The 17,326-nt window shown below is 38.1% G+C and overlaps 1 protein-coding gene across 1 annotated transcript in view; it reads left to right on the top strand.

Moving 5' to 3' along the window:
* The first annotated feature begins 2,763 nt into the window (after positions 1–2,763).
* gjc1 (gap junction protein gamma 1) overlaps positions 2,764–17,326 on the top strand; it is a 45,807-nt gene continuing 31,244 nt past the window's right edge. The window contains exon 1 of the mRNA XM_039611339.1: positions 2,764–3,404. The gene's annotated coding sequence lies outside the window, so the exon portion shown is untranslated. The remainder of the gene's footprint in view (positions 3,405–17,326) is intronic.

Here is a 17,326-nt window from a genome sequence, read left to right as displayed (position 1 = left end):
GATGATGAAGGTTGAGTCAGCCTCCAAACAATGTCATGACTACAGCAACTACAAAGAAGCCAAAAAGAAAAAAAAAACTCATTCAAAGTGAAGCAAAACAAACAACAAATGCAGCTAGGACATAGAACAAAACAGCCACAGTGGGTAGTAGTCTTGTACTTTCACACTGGATGTCTCGCTCCTTTGTTGAGGCCTTTCATACATGTCTGCACCAGGGGCCTGCTTTCTCATAAGCAATAAAGGCCGTTGATCTGGACGATGTTTCCAAACCTCCCAGAATATATCCTATTGCTTCTCTTTTCATATCTACCTTCCAGCAGATCCATGAAAATCTGAGGTTGGGGATTTGATCTGGCACACAAAGAAACACATGACTGTGTGACTCCTGCACCCGCGGGCACCCAAAGAACCAACAGTACTGATTCATTTCCTATCAGGGGATCCAGAGGTTAGTTCATGCCAGAGTTTAGCTCACATACTCATTGAGGCTGCACATGCATGGGTGCCTGCAGAATCAGAGGGAGGGTGGATGGACTCGTGAGCCACCCCGCCTTTAGAACAATCAAGCTGCAACCTCAAAGCAGCTAGCTGTCTCAATTTGCCAAATGAACCATATGCGTTCCCATGCTTGAGGCCTTCTAAACAAGCAGATTGAGACCAGACGTGGGCCCTCACACAGTGGTGCGACTGAGCTGGTATTGAATGGTAGAACACCTTGAAATGATCCATATCATTTCATTAATTACTCATCTGTAAGCCCCTGAAGAACCCTGATCCCTTCAGTCACTTCCTTGGATATCATTTGCAGCCAAATGATTGTTATTTGTTTTTTGTCAATGGTTAAATTAATTAACCTATTTTTTTCCCATATAAAAAGCCAAGTATGTCAAATTGACACTTTATTTGTGCTTTATGGACATGGACCACAAATGAAACTACACCAGACTAGACCAAGACTAATCTTGCTAAATGAAGACTTTTTTTTAACTTTGCATTTCTTTATTTATTTTATCATAACTTAATGGGTTTTTTTTTTTTTTTTGTATTTCTCCAGTTTGCTTTTATGGGAAGAGAAGTCTCCCCCATACAGAAAGATCTAAGATTCACATCTACACTCACCGGCCACTTCATTAGTAACGCCTTGCTACTACTTGCTCTGTTGGACCCTCCTTTGCCTTCAGAACCACCTTTATTCTTTGTAGTATAGATTCACCGAGGTGCTGGAAACATCTAGAGATTCTGGTTCATTTTGACATCATAGCATCACAGTTCTGCTTTAGGTTTGTTGATTGCACATCCATGATGGGAATCCTCCTTTCCGTCACATCCCAAAAGTAGCTTATTTGGATTGATATCTGGCGACTGTGGAGGACATTTGAGTACAGTGAACTCATTTTCATGTTCAAGAAACCAGACTAAGATGATTTTAGCATTGTGACATGACCACCATGATTTACATGGTGGTCATAAAGTAGTGGTCATGGGAGATCCATGCTTTCATGTTGTTTAGTGTAAATTCTGATCCTATTTAAATGTTGCAGCAGAAACCGAAACTTAGACCTGGCAACATTTTGCAGTTTTCTGTTGTCCAGGTCTTGTGAGCTCAGCTGCTGTAGCCCACTGGCTTCAAGGTTCAGTGTGCTGTACATTTGGAGATGCTCTGCATTCTCTGAAAATCCCAGCAGAACTGCAGTTTCTGAAATACTCAGACCAGACCTGACTGACACCAACAACCATGCCATGTTCAAAGTAACTTATATCATATTGTCTCCCCATTCTGATGCTCAGTTTGAACTTCAGCATGTCTTGTTGACCATGCCTGGTTGCTTCCATGTGATTGGCTGATAGATTAGATTTGCATTGATGAGCAGAAAACATGTGTACCTAATGAAGTGTTATTTTTACTGCACTATGACAGGCTCGCAGAACAAAAACAAGTATAATTACTATAAGTCATTAATGGAGCAAATTTAATTGTGAGGACTATTAGGTAATGTTGTTTGTGAAAAATGGATAGAATTTTCGCCAAATCCCATATTTTCCCAAAGCACGGTCAAAATACATATTTTTTTGTACCCTTTATTTAAATTTAATAGGTAATAAAAATATATTTCCAAAACCGAATCTGTAAATCTTCCACCCCAATGTCCCACCAAAAATAAAATAATACCTTTGAACCTGGGTTTATCTAATATTGCTCATATAAGTGTTCCAGACTGACACACATTTTATTAATAATGCCCCACTGCCATACTAAGGAAATACACTTGCAGTAGAATACACCCCCCCCCCCCCCCCACCCCCCAAAATATCTGAGAAACCACCAGCGTCTTCCGTTAATTGTGAATAAGCAGATTAAGAACATAAAATCATAGCAATACTAATTTGACAAAATAAATTAATATTACCTCTGACTTTGCCAGTGCTTTTTTAAATAAAAATATATTAAATGTAGTATTGAAATAATACCATAGCAGATAATTATCCTATTGATTATTCCATTATAAAACAGTAGAAACACGCCGAGCCTCTAACAGTGACATCTGAACGGCTGCACCACAAACAAAAACTACAAGTACAAACTGCCCCTTCCTTAGACAGATGTTTATGGACCCGAGATGTGTGACCTGTCGGGTACGCGCACTACCAAAGACACGTACGCGCAACATCGCTGCTCCCCTTCTGCAAAGATGGGTCTCCAAGCTTACAGTCAGAGACTCCAGCTGTCACTCATCGATATCGGCGTTCAGCTAATGTCAGACTGCATGTGGAAAACGGCGAAGGCTCCGTTCCCGATAAATACGAGACAAGGACACCGCTGGATGGAGGTGGACCTCCAGTGATCAACAGATCAGCAACTCCTCTGTTCACTCCCCCTGCGAGGAACAAGACGAGGGACCCGAAAGACAACGCTGGAGCCAAATGGCACATGTGAGCCGCTGACGTATTTATTAGCAAATTCTCGAGCCGGTCATAGAGATATGGATAAACTAGCGCTGAAGATTTGGTTTTAAAAAGCCGATACAGCTGTTATCGGAGCTGGTGTGGGTTCGGTTCTTGTCAAGATGACCAGACTATTGTTTAGCATCGCTGTAATGGAATGGGCCCGCAGGAATTTTGGCACCGGTTTTACGCAACAGACCACATAGTTGAATCGACGTAGCTCGACCGAAGACAGAATAGCGTGGCTGGCATGGACAAAGACTGCTTACACATCTCGTAGTGATGCTCTGAGACAAAATTGAGACACGATAGTGAAACATCCTGCTGGTTCCTCCCGAGAAGTGGAGCTGATAATCAACGGCGGGATTCAAGTTTGGACCTCACCAAGTCCAAAACGACCTTCCCCTCCCAAAAAAAGGATCATCTTATATCTTAAAGCATCCTCACAGACTCGCATAGCGGTAAGAATACGCCTGTTAATTGCTGTAATAGTGTAACAGTGTCCCTCCTTTGTTCCTAATGGGGCTAATTTAACCCAGCGGGCGCCCTGCTACGGTTGCTTGGGGGGGTCATAGACGCACCATTTGGCACCATAACGCACAGAAGACGGTTTCAGCTTTGCGTTTCATTTCTGTTGAAATTTGCACCGAATCTCCTCTGTTGTTTGGCATGTGTAACAGAGTGGTCAAGGCCAAGCTGTGAGCAACAAGAAATCAACTTCTTTGTACAAGTGTGCTTTGGGGAAGGAACTGCAAAGGACACGTCTAATTAATATAAGCTGTCAATTCAGAGCCACATATCCGCGCAACAGAAAACAAATATAGGTTAAAAATCCACGCTGTGTATGTTTTGAGAATCAAAACCAAAACCATTTATTCTCAAATCATATCAACATTTAGATGATATAGAGGGCGGTGCAGGGATTCTCCTCAGGGTTTCGTTAAATCCTGCAGGAGCTGTTGAGATTAGTTGAATCGCATGCAGATTCTATAATGACTTTATTGGTAAAATCTTTGTTTTGTATTATTAATGAATTGATTTCACAAGTGCTGGACGTCTTTATATATGTACATATATATACATATATATACACATACACATATGTATTGCTTTTAGGGGGGGTTGCAGTGATTTCAATTTATGAATAGAGTTTTGGCAAAACTGGAATTGTTTAAATTAGACAAAAAATGTTATCTGCAAAATAAAAAAAATTTTTTTTATCTGCAAAATAAAAAAATATATTTTTTAATATAAAAAAATCTAATCTAATCTGAATATAAAGACTCCAAATTTTGCAATTTTTAAAAAAAAGCGCTCCCCAGGTTTTATCCCTTTGTGAGTGTCTTTCTCCTTGGTGCTCCATACCTACATATATTCGCTGATTCAGGGATTATTTCATAATTCCAGAAGTCAATATATCAAAAGAAACATTCCCACCACTTAAAGCTGAGAAGCAGCCAGCACCCAGCATTATTCACCATGATGAGAAACCCTTTCATTGTGCTGGACGTCTTTGAATTACACCACATTGGTTTCTCTGTCGAGCATTTGTCAATGCCATACGAGCAGTGGCTCACATATGAGCCTCCATAATGAGTTTCTCCCCCTGTGCTTCAAAAAATCCTCGCTATATGTGCAGCTATTGTGATGGATTTGGGATATTGCCAGCTGAAAGAGCTTAGGGCTAGTGAGTGATGCTTACTTTGCACATAACATGGATGCTATGTATTTATTTTGAATTTATTCCTTGGTAGGATTCCAAGAGCAGCCTATCAACCTCCATTTGCCCTCCATTCTTTGTTCTATATTTCCATCAAGTAAATGCAGTTTTGGCATTTCACAGCCTTGCATACTATAGATTTAATTAACATTTTCTGCATGTGAAACTACTCTGCGAGGCAGTCCATCTCTGCTGTCGGATTCTCCTCCCACCTTTTTACCCTTGTACCCCACTGGAGACCATTATTTAACTCTCACTGTGCATTGGGGGTGGAACCTACGCCAGTATGGGAGGAAGGGAAGGGAAGTCCACCCCTGTGCACTCCAGCACTGAGAGAAAGATGAGGAGCACATTCTCTTTGGCAGCAAGAAAATGCCCCATCAGTTAGTATCATGATGAATGTGTTACTGTCCTCTCTTCATATTAAATACAATGCTTTTTTGCATTGTTTCACTCCTGGGGACACTAAAGAAACTCATGACCTGGCAGATATAAGTGATAAATTGTGCATGGATGTTTATGAAATGACCAGAAGATGTCCCAGAAAAGTTGGAGAAATGTTATATAGCCTATTAGGTGTCTGGTAAGTTAATTTATCCAATCAATCAAAGAAAAAAAAAGAAAGAAAAAAGAAAAAAGAAAAAGAAAAAAATGAAGTAAGAAAGAAAAAAAGTGCTGAGCTTTTACAGTAATCCCACAAAAAATGTAACAGTATGTCAAGTCCAGAAACAAAAAAAAAAAAGAAAAAGAAAAAGACCAAGCAGGCGATCCGCTCTGCTGAAAATGCATGTGATGATTTCCAAATCACAAGATCAAAGCTTGAAATTTAGAGTGTACACTGCAGAATGTGACATGCCTGAAATGAAAGAAATGCACTAGTTGTTGAGGACGTGTTAAGCTTAAGCTTTGGTTATATATGCATTAAAATATATATATATTTGAATGTATCTGTACGAATATGTACTTAAGAGATAAAAAGAGTAATGTAATCAATATGTAAGCAGCATTTTACCTTTGTAGCTGGTGGACGTGGGGCTATATTCCTAAATACTTTAAAGCCTCACATTTTAAAAGCTCCATGTGTAAAAAATGAAAAAGTTAATACATGTTATTAGTCTAGCTGTTTCAGTCGATTGAGTCTATTCCTGTTGCTTGGCTCAGGACCAAGCCATAGGATACGCTGTATTAAATGTTCATGTATAGATTTCATTACGGCTTACCATGAATGTTCAGTACTGCAGTATAATGTAGAATGCATTAGCATTGTCTTCTTTCAATTTACAGTTGCAATCTAGTATGATGCTCCTTAATTAAAATGAAGATGCATTCAAGTTTCTTGAGCCTTTGTAAGACTTTTGAAGAACACAATATTTTGCATAGTTCGAGGGTCAAAGTATAAGCACAGCTCAATAGTGCAGAAGTCAAAAATTCCAGTTTTTTCGGATTCAAAATAAAATCTTTGATGCCAATATTACTACACAAGAGTGGAAATGTAAGGAAAGTTTCTAGATGTCAATTGGTTGTTTGAATCATAAAGAAGTGAAATATGTTTACTTCCGAATAGTCTACATACAATGATCTTATGTTCAGTGCCATCAGTTAATTGTAATCGTATGATTCATTATCTGTTTTGTAAATTTTCTATGAAACAGGTTAAAAATTTGCAAAACATGTTTCCTTGTATTAAATTATTTTGCATTAGTTTGATGCTCCTGCCCATTTTAGGTTTGACACCACAATATTACATACTACAGTATTACAGTGTATTATTTTTAGGCACCCAAGATAACAGCAACAATGAAGCCCTGCAACTCTTCAAATGTAAATAATAGCAGTAAAGAATCATTCATACAAAGTAGTTTTAAAACCATGAAATTCCTCTTTTAGTTTCCACCATTGAAAACTGCCTTAATCTCTAGAATATATTATGTGTATCAAATTATCTACCTTTGTGCTTTTATTTGAACGTTATTTTACGATAATCACTTGCAACTAAATCAGCCGTCTGCAATTACCATAATTGTCAGCTGAAATATCTGCGGGATGTGTTTAAGTCAATTACATGCTTTATGGGCAGCTATCTTGAATAAATGAAGTAATTCACTTCCTGCATTTCCCAGTTCTTTCCTTCAGAATGTGTGATGTGGAGCCAGTACAGTAAGAGCTACATTTTATGCTTTCAGCCACTACTTCAAAAAAACCTATCCCTACTTGCATATTAGAAGCAGGTGTTGTGCAGCACAAAACCGTCAGTCGTCAAAACATGCAATGTTACTGGAACCTCAAAGAAAGAATGTTTGAGTGACGGAGGAGTGCAGTGTTGTAGATAAAGTGGGAAATATGATGGGAGATCCTTCGCCACTGCAGCGTCTCCTAACTGGCTTTGCCCAACATGAAACATCAAGGTATTATGTCTATATCTTGTTTAGCAGACGTGAGCACACAGGCAGGCTTAATCCTCAGAGTGCAGCACACTGAGGGAAAAGTGTCTTTATGCCTGCCAACTAGTCTGGATTCCCTCTGCTTGACACTGTGTACTCCGCTTTGCAATTTCTGGTTGCCAGTTCCTGTAAACGACTTTAAAGTAAGAGCAGAAGGAAGGTGACTTGCTCTCTTTGTAATTACCGAGCGTTTAGAATTGTAAGAGGTCACCAAATGCAAATGATAGATAGAGCAGAATGTGCGTTGTGCTGCATTGCTTCCATATTTGCTCTATAAATGCACATTTGTACGTTGTTTATATTTTGGCTCTCTTTGGAAGTACAGTTGGGATCTAATTTACGGATTTGCATGATGTGGTGGAAATGTTTCTGCAATGAGCAAATGATTCTGGGAGAATAGTTTCATTTAGAAGATTGAGTGAAAATATTGAAATTTGTTCCACAACACTGATATAAAACTAACTGGTAACTAACTGCATCTGGTGTCTTAAGATAACTTTGAAGATTTTAACATGTTTTGCAAATACTTTTCGTTAAATTAAACTAAACAGATTTTGACCTTCACGTGCTTCCCAAATTAACTAATTTCAGTGGTGAGATTATTGTAGTTTGATGTGTGCATGTGAGTGCAGTTGAGCATGCTCTGTGTCCAGCGTGCCTGATATTTAAGGGGAGACCTTAAATATTGGGCAACAAAGAGTAGGGGAGGGTTGTGCGTGCTCTCTGTGACTCAGGATGACTCCTCTGGAAAATGAGCCCTGGAGTCGGCCCTGACCCCTCGCAGTTGTGTCGGTGCACGTGTCGCCGTGATGCCACAGCAGATCTCCGAATCTTTAGCTAAAAACAGGCGAAGGGTAGTGTCTGATTTTGTCTAACAAAGAGAATCCTGAACACCGGGATTTTTGTGTCATCCTAGTTGTATTGCTGCAGCATGTTGTAGTCGTGCAATACACGTGTCCAGATCGCAAAGTCCCTGCAATGCAGTAGTGCTGTGTACTTTGATTTAAAACTGCAGTGTTGCATTTCACAGATATAATTCTATGAGACTACACACGCTTTCCCTGTAGAGTTTGATTAATATGTTGATTAGTAAACAGGAAATTAAGTAGCAACAATTTTCATAAGTGGGCATTAATTTTAACTGTAGAATAACAAACTTAATTTATAATGCAATTTCCCAATAAAGCTGCAAAGTGCTTCACAGAAAGAAAATAAACGCTTACAAAAACAACAAAGAAGAGCAAAAAAATAATATTAAAATATATATGCCATAAATCAAACATCTATAAAGCCCTCTTAATAAAAGGACTTTTAAAGTAGAATCTTTCAGGGAAATAAAGTTGCCATTCTGCTCTTAATTGGCAGACTGAAAACCAGCAGAATACTTTTAAAGATTAAGATAAATGTCCAGGTGGATAAGAGGTTAGTAGGTCTATGATATATTGGGGAGCAAGGCCATTCAATATTTAATGATTCTTTTCAAATTAATGCTTTAAAAGTTATGAGTAGAATTTTATGAAGCAAAAAGCCACTTCCGGGATCTCCATTGTGAGGACTTTTGACTTTTTCCCATTAAAATATAACTTCCATTTTTGGAGTGGAATGACTAATGGAATAACTAATAATTAGTCATAGCACTAACTAAGTATGTCAGCAGCGTTAGCTTGTTGGATTTTATAATTTTTCTGCCATTCAATATGATGTAAAAATGCTAGAAGGAAGTAAATTTATTCAGCTTTAATTGAAATAAATGGCACAGTTACATCCTTAATTACTAGCACCCAAAGCAATGTCTCATTCTGGAATGACATATTCAAAACAGACCACAGGTAAAATCATTTATACTGATATGAAACAGAGAAAACTAGTAAATGCCTCCTTGCAGAAGGCACAATAGGGGACATTTATAGTAAGAGAAGAAGATATAGACAGACAGAGAGAACCCCTGTGAGTGTGGATGAAATTGGATGTCACTTTCACCTAGCCAGCACTCATGAAGACATACGGGTAGTCCAGCAAATGAAAACAGTCGTGAAGGACCTTCCCACTGGGAATGTCACTATGACATACTGGGATCAGCTCAGACATACATACCATGAGCCTGGAAACATACATGCAGATGTACTGAGCCCTGCATGTACAGAGATGTTTACGCTTCAGTCATTGTTGCACATGCATATTCAAACTGATATGTCATGCTCACGAATCTGTGTATGCTGACACATTTACATATGAGCATAGCTGTCATAGCCCAGGCTGTGATTCGGGGTGACAGGTCTTATGCCACTTCCCTCGGGTCACCAGGGGCGGAGTCACAACGTGACAGGGATGGGGGCAGAGAGATGTCTTTCATTCACTGTCACTCACCAATGACACAACCTTTCCTGTGGTTTACTCACATTCCTGGGTTCAGCAGTGATGAGGTAACATTTGAGCTTCTGCACTGTGTGCTCATGTGACTCATACCTGTTGTTTTGGTTTTGTCTGTGGTTGCTCATCTTAATATCCTCTTGTTGGTAAACTTGTATTAATGTAAAGTGTCAGTTTGACAATTATGCACCAGTCATCAGAGGTTCTTTAGTATTTGAATTATATATATGTGAAGGCATCTTTAATATATCTGATCAAACTCTCTTGGGTTTCTTTGCTTCCGATTATTAGAAATCTAACAATTACTGTGCCTGTGTATATTCTTAGTTGATTAATTTCTATTTTTCTTTCAAAATTCTGGAAAATACCCAAAGCCTGAGGGAATGTACCCAAAACAAAGAATTTGAATTAATCATCATATGTGTAAATATACTTGGAAAAAATACTAAAAACTTGAAATTCTTCTTCGTCTTCTTTGAAAAAAGACTGAAATAAGTTTTTTGCAATTACCATAGAAAAATGTCACATTGAGTGTATTCAATTTTAAGGAAGGATTCCTTTATGAGAATGGAAAGCTGGTAATGTTTTATCTTAAATTTTGTTTCAAAGATCGCCATGGTTCCCCCTAAGAGTAGTCAGTAAAGAGTGCAGGAAATATTGTGGCCTGGGGGACCTCTGACGTCCCTCACATTACTCTCCTGTCTCTTCTTTTTAACCTTTTTATTCCTCATTTGAAATATCATTGTCTTGTGTGTAATATTTTTAAGGATAGATGTCATCCATGATAAGAAGAAATGAACATTAAATTCAAATAAACCTAAAATAATGTTATTTTGAAAAATGGATTAAATACACTTTAATCCGTTAATTAAAGTAAGTGGGATCAATATTGGAAGAGTAAATGAAAACAAATTTCTTTGGGTAATGACAGATGAGAGACTTAGTTGAAAAGCACATATTAAATACATCGATTTTGAAGATTAAAAAAGCACTGTAATAACAAAAGGACATTACATCTACTTTTTCTTCTTCTTAAAAAAAGCAGTTTGGATTATTTACAATGAGGGTTGTTGGGATTATACAAATTGACTAGTTTTACAGCTTGAGACATTTAAATATGCAGATCTGGTGAAATTCCAAACAACATAAATGTTGTTCAGAGGAAAAAATAATCAACTACAGGGAAACATTCAAGGCGTGCTTTCTACAAGAATAAGCATCTCATATGTAAATGTGTATAAGGATAGGATTAAAATGAATGTAGATAATTACAGGTAATGTAAAGGCTAAATTTAATGACTGTTGACGTAACTTTTCTTCAGTACAATTCTTTTCTTTGGATGATGAGAAGAGACATATAAATCTACATGTTCTCAAACTATTGGGATCATTTTCTATTCTTTAATTCACTTAAATAAGCAGGATTGTTCAAAGTCAGAGCTTCCTTTATGCACTCATCACGTAACCATGAGCATTTGATCATGAAGCTCTTCACATGTGTTCTGAGCCAAGTTGTACAAGTCTTTAACATGTTGGAGTTTTATTACTGTGAATTTCTGAGTACAAAATTAGGTTCTTTATATGATAGATGGCGTTTATACTGTTTCCTCTGCATGAAGTGATCTCATTTTTTTCCAAGGCCAACGTGAAAAACAGTCATTGATATGATAAACTATCATTGCACTCAGATGAACCTTAAATGCTCCCTCAGTGAATGAGTTTTTGCTATATCTAAAAATAGCTGTGTACTATTTCAGTGTCTTCTTCACGTGCTTTGTTAAACTAAAATCTAAAAATCACACCAATGCATTTAACATCTTCTATAATATAAATAATATAAAATTATTTTGTGTACAATAGACAGTTTCTCATTCAATGAAAAATGGGAAAAAATACCACAATGATTAAAATCATGTTTGTTTAATTAAATTTGGCAGAGCTGCATTTGAGATTTCTTCGAATGGGTTCAATGACATCATTGTCATCAACTCTAATACATCAGCTCTAATCTACAGATTTGAATAAGTTCAAATTTATTTCATTTTTCAGATGTCACTCTGACCTTGTGATGGAATTGCGACCTCACAATTTTACAGCTGGATCTGACTAAATCTGGATGTGTTTCAGTTCAAAAGAACTGCCCACAGGCCCAGAGACCGGTTGACAAAAACGGTGTATTTCAAACAGTTGCGAGTGGTTGCTTGCAGTAACTAAAAATTGATTGCTAAAGCTCCGTTCACACAGGTAAGTGATTCCCTGGTCACAAGGAAAAAGTGCTTATTCCACGAACAGTCTGCAAGTGGCTGCTGTACTGTTTATTGCTGGCAGTCACCAGTTTGAAATTCATATAAAGAGAAATATATCTTACTGCATCCAAAATGTGCTTTGGTTGCCAGAATACAACCGCAAACTCCCATATTGTGGAAGGTTCTGACTTTTCTGCAAACAGTTTCAAACTGCTGAAACTTAAAGAAGTGCAATGCAAAAAAGAAACTGAGAATGTTGACCTTCAAAATAAAAGTTGCATCTTAGCCCTGAAAGCAACATAATTCAAAAGAGACAGCTATTCCTTTAAAGGGAAACATTCCAGTTTATATTTAACATTGAAATTGTTTCACTAAAGCTGAAAAATAGGTGAGGCACCTATTATCTGTGTTATTTGGGATAATTTGGGAAATTCTAAAAAAGCCAACTAATTTTTGACCCAAATATAGTGACTGGTGTCAGATTTTGGAACACCATAGCAATCAAAATCAAAGTTTTCAGAGCAAATGCACATACGGTTACACTGAAAGCCTGTTTTTCAGCCATGTGATCACATATTCCTGTTAAACATTATCAGCACAGGTGCAGTGAAGGAGGGCACACATATTTTTAATGAAACACACAGAGTTACCTTTATTATCTGCGCAAACACATGCAAGTCATCAGCAGAATGCCACTACAACTGTGGAGAGCATATTAGGGGATCTGTGCCACAGAGCTGCACATGGCAGAAGGCATGCGCTGATGTGACCGTAAGCGCTCACGCCTGATTGGCTCAGCTGGGGCAGCCACGGCCGGGTGATGTCCCCCTCGCTCTCTGTCACAGGCGGAGCTAAACAGAGCAGCCAGGTTCACAGACCGCGGCCGAAACCCTGTCACCGCCTTGCCTGGCAGACTCTGCCACACTCTGAGACGCACACACACACACACACACACACACACACACACACAGAAACGGGCTAAATGAGATGAAAGCTAGATGCAGGGCAGACTGCACGAGTGCGATATATAAGACGTTTTTTTTTATTTTTTTGTTGCCTGCATGCGTAGTCTTAATGATTCATCCACAATAACCCTGTGAACATATTACTTCAATTTCATCCCACGCCTTCTTTTCACAATACCCCTGAAGGTCACCACCTCCATTACTGGGTCACAGAGCTCATAATCATTAGCTGCTGATAGACTCACTGAGGTGTCACCAATCATCATTCATGAAATGCCTTTATTGATGCATTCTTACATTATAAAAACCTCCAGCTCAGCCTTTTTCTTTAACGTGTTTCAAACATAAACCAGAATAGTGTCCCTTTGATTTACTTTTAAAGGAATTTTGTTCAATTCAACAACTGCAGGGGTTACACTAATAAAAAGATAGAAAGAGACAAGCTAACACTAGGTTATTTTTAGCCGCTGTTCCATATACAACATGTTCCTCCTGACACAAAGATGCTCTGGGGTCATGTTCAGTGTTTATACAGCCTCCAATGGAGATGTCATACCTAAGACTAACTGGATTATTGGTTAAAACTCAGACAGAGGACAGTAGGTTTTGAAGGTATGCTGCAACCTGACTCCTGGCTTCCTCTAATACCGGTGAATATAAAAAATCGGTGTTTTCTGGTAATGTTTTACAGACCACGTGGATCGGAGAAGTAATGATAGAAAGTTTCTGTCCTATCTTCTGTCCCATTTCATTAACCAGGTAAATCATGAGAAACTCTTCTAAATTTTTTGAGTATGTTTTATTGCTAGACTGTGATCGCACCACAGAACTTCTACTTACATTCAGATACTTTACAGTTGTGTGAGGAAAGCCCCACACACAACCTCTCAGCTTCTTCTTCTCTGCATCATTTTCGTGCACCAAAACACCGAGTCTTTTTTTCCTCCACTTTCTTGTTACATCACCCACACGTGACGTGTCTTCCAGGACATTCCTGTCCCGTCCTTTCCTCTCTGTGTCTTCTCCTGGAGTCATGTTTAAACAAAGTAACATTCATACATGAGTGGGTTTCTATGACTACAAGGCCCCAGGATTTTTTGAGCCATAGACCACCATGGCGCGATGGGTATAGGAAAAAGCCCAAAGGCGAGCACAGATGCTCTCGTGCTACTAGTGTTGCCTTGATAATAGCCTTATGGGCTAACATTTTGAGAGTCCACATCTAAAACGAAAGAAAAAAAAAGGAAAAAGCTGATTCACTTGACAGAAGTGCTTAAGGCCTAACTTTAAATAACTCATTGCAGTTTCTGTTTCCTCTTCTGTTTTTTTTTTTTTGGTCCTTCTGTTGGACGTAGGACTGTCTTTAATTCTTATGAAGGCTTAAGACAGCCTGTTTAAATAAAGGGTAACTCAGATGAAGATCATGTTTGTTCGAAATGATCATGATTTAGTAATTGCATGCGCAGACGGCAGGGGAGAGCAACAACATCAGTTTCCTCGACTGGAACAGTGCAGTACTTTCTGGATTTTATCACAGCTCCTGTCTCCAGTTTGGTGTGGGAAAAGATGAGCAGTCTAGAACCACCTGTCTGCTTAAACCTCAGGTCAGACACAGAAGTAGTTCCCCTTAAGGTCTGAAAAAACATCATCCTTTATCTATGTACACATTCTTATTTGTGTTGTCTTTAGACTTGTAATCCCCACAGTTTCAGATTTGGCACAATCTGCATTACCACGATAGCAGCAGACAGCATAGTTTAAGACTGTTGCAGACAAAATAAGCCATTTCCACCCTGAAGGGGTCCCTGCACTGAAGCCAGTTTGTATCTGTTATTAAAGATACACATTGTGACCTTCTACAAATGGCATTTCTAGAGGGGTGCAGAGTGTGGCACGTTCAATTAAGAGGCTGCTTAGTATTAATATGATTCAAGTAGATACAGCTTTGTTATGCTTTAATTATGTTGGATCAATTTTGATAGAAATACAGATGAGAATTTTTAGAAGTCGGGGAAGATTTGAGTTTTAATGAGTCATTTTTGTCAGATCAGTTTTCACTCTCTGATTAACAGTTTTCATGGAGTGGTTTTATTTTCCTTTAAGTAAGTCTGGCCTTGGCAACCTATTTTAATTCTTAGACTCTACTAGAGTAGCCTTACAAGAAGCACACATCAAAATAATCCTTCTTTATATTATTCGAGGCCTTAGCACAGCCCCTCAGTTCCTCTATCAGAAATGATGCATTTTAGTTTCCTCTCACTTCCTTTAAGCCTGCCTTATTTTGATTGGATGCTTCCTGCAAACAAAATATTTGTATCTGGCGCTTCAGTGTTCACAGCCTGTTACTGTGTTATTGAGACGATTGCATCAAGACTATATGATTTTAGTGATAATATAACACCATTTAAAACAGAGATTACCCTAAGCTACTTGTGCAAATGCTGGTATTGCTATACAAAGCTTTGATGGTGTTTAAAGTAAGTTTCCATGACTGTAACAGTTTATATAAAAACAGGCAATAATAGGTCCCCTTTAAGTGACATTGGTGAGTTGGCATGACAGTTTTTTCCTATGGATCCTTTAATGAGAAGCAGCATGAACCAGATGTTGCATTAGCATTAACAATCATAATTAGGAGGTGGACATCTGAATGCACACAATCACACACACTCATATAAAGAGAAAGATCAGTGAATACACTGTGTTGTTACCGCCCATAATAAACAGTTATAAAAACTTTATTAGTATTGTTTATGTATGAGTAGAAATCAAAACAACTTTCATTTGTAACCCTTCTTACGTTTTGCCCTCATCTTTACTTTATCGCTTATCATACCAGGAGCCGTTCATAGCACTAACAAGAAGAGACTTGATTCTGTTTACTTTATTATTGATGTAGATACAAACGTTGGGCTGTGTGGTCTTCAGAGTGATGAAGGAGATTTCATTAGGCCTTTGATGGTTGTATAAGCAGGGTGCCTAGACCGTGAGGTACCCTGAAGGATTTGCCTTAGGCAATAATGTATTTATGGAGTCAATATTTTTGGCTTAAAAAATATATTTTTCTTGAGCCAGTCCTTAATAAGACACTTCTTTTTATAGGTTTACATACACATATAACCTCAAAAGACCAATTTCTGAGGGTATTAAAAACTGTTGCTCTATTATTTTCTCTGTCCTTTTCCCTCTTTTTCTCTTGTTGGGTAATTGTTGTTCGATAGTATCCACACTGTTGCTTGTCTCCTTTCATTCCTGGTTTTTAGATCCAATATCAGTGAGAGCAAGATCAATTTTTTTGCACAACCAGGCCTGTCAGTTAACATGGCAAGCCCGGTTGCATCATTAAACTTGTATTGGAACAAGTGTAACTGCAGGCAAGAACATATTGCTGGAATAGGGCTCTTTTTGTTCCCCTTTCCTTTCAGTATGTTGCCTTCTCAGCTCTCCAATCCTCTTATCCCTTTTCAGTCTTTTCTCTTCTTCCCCCTTCTGCATCCATAAAGTGTTTTGTAGGAAATTTGATTGCCAAGTTCCGTTTACATTCACCCACCATCTGCTGAAATTGGCTGCAACTGTGAATCATTTCTTAATATTGGCAGCTTCGCTCTGACTTGCCTCCTTATTTTTCCTCCATTTCATCTTTTCCCACTGTCTGGCATGCTTTGACCTATTAGTAGTAAGCAAAAAGAACTGTCCAATCCGTAACTCTCAATAAAAGACAGCTCACAGAAAGAACACTTGAACCACAAGTGGTTGGGCTGTAGAGATTAGAGTTTTTACTGGGAGTATATGCTGGGAGTTCACAAATGAAGTATGACACTGTCTGCTTTTGAAGTGGTGCAGTCAATATTTTTCCAGCCAGTGATTCAAAGAACTCATTGATATTCATATAGCACGTTTTTTTTGTTTTGTTTGTTTTTTTACAACAAATCCATACTTAACTTTATGTCTTAAAGAGATATTGATATGCTTAACATTTATATCACCTGTAGAGGATAGAGGATACAATTTATGCTACTCTGTTACTCTGTCACATGTAATATTACTTCCGTGAAAATACTATAAACCGCTGGGAAGTTCAATTTATGAAAAACATCACCTTTCAAACTCTTGATCTTATTTGTTTAAATTTTGTAACAAAGCTAAAGTTGTACAAACAAGTACAACCTCACAAGTAGAACTACTATAAGGTGCAGTTGAGTAGAAGTGGAAAGTAGAATAAAAAATTTAACTAAAGTTAACTCAAGGAAAGTATAGAAAGCAATTGCCAGAAGTACAGCCCTTCAGTAAATACTTTGGTATGCTTAAGTGCCACATCAGCATGCTAATATCCTTACACAATACTAATATGTGGCTGTTTAATGGCTTCTGTGTGCTATATGCCCACTATCTTAGATTACCTAACGTGCTAATGCTAAACAAACTAATCACAAAGTAGTGCCCTGTTATAAGCCTTTGGTTAAAGCCATGTAGTTAAAATTCTATGTACTGAGTGAAATTGTAATCTGTTGTATATGGATGCTGCTATTGCATGTCATTAATTTTATCCGCTCCCACCTATAGATTGCTCTCCTCTTTTCAGCTTCTTTTTCCCCTTTATCCTCAACCCAAGGTCTCAACTGTTCACGGTCTCTTTGTTTT

Source organism: Oreochromis aureus, linkage group 4 (genome assembly GCF_013358895.1).
Source record: "Oreochromis aureus strain Israel breed Guangdong linkage group 4, ZZ_aureus, whole genome shotgun sequence".
Lineage (NCBI taxonomy): Eukaryota > Metazoa > Chordata > Actinopteri > Cichliformes > Cichlidae > Oreochromis > Oreochromis aureus.
Note: the sequence above shows the minus strand (reverse complement) of the source record. Positions and strands in the feature narration are given on the sequence as shown.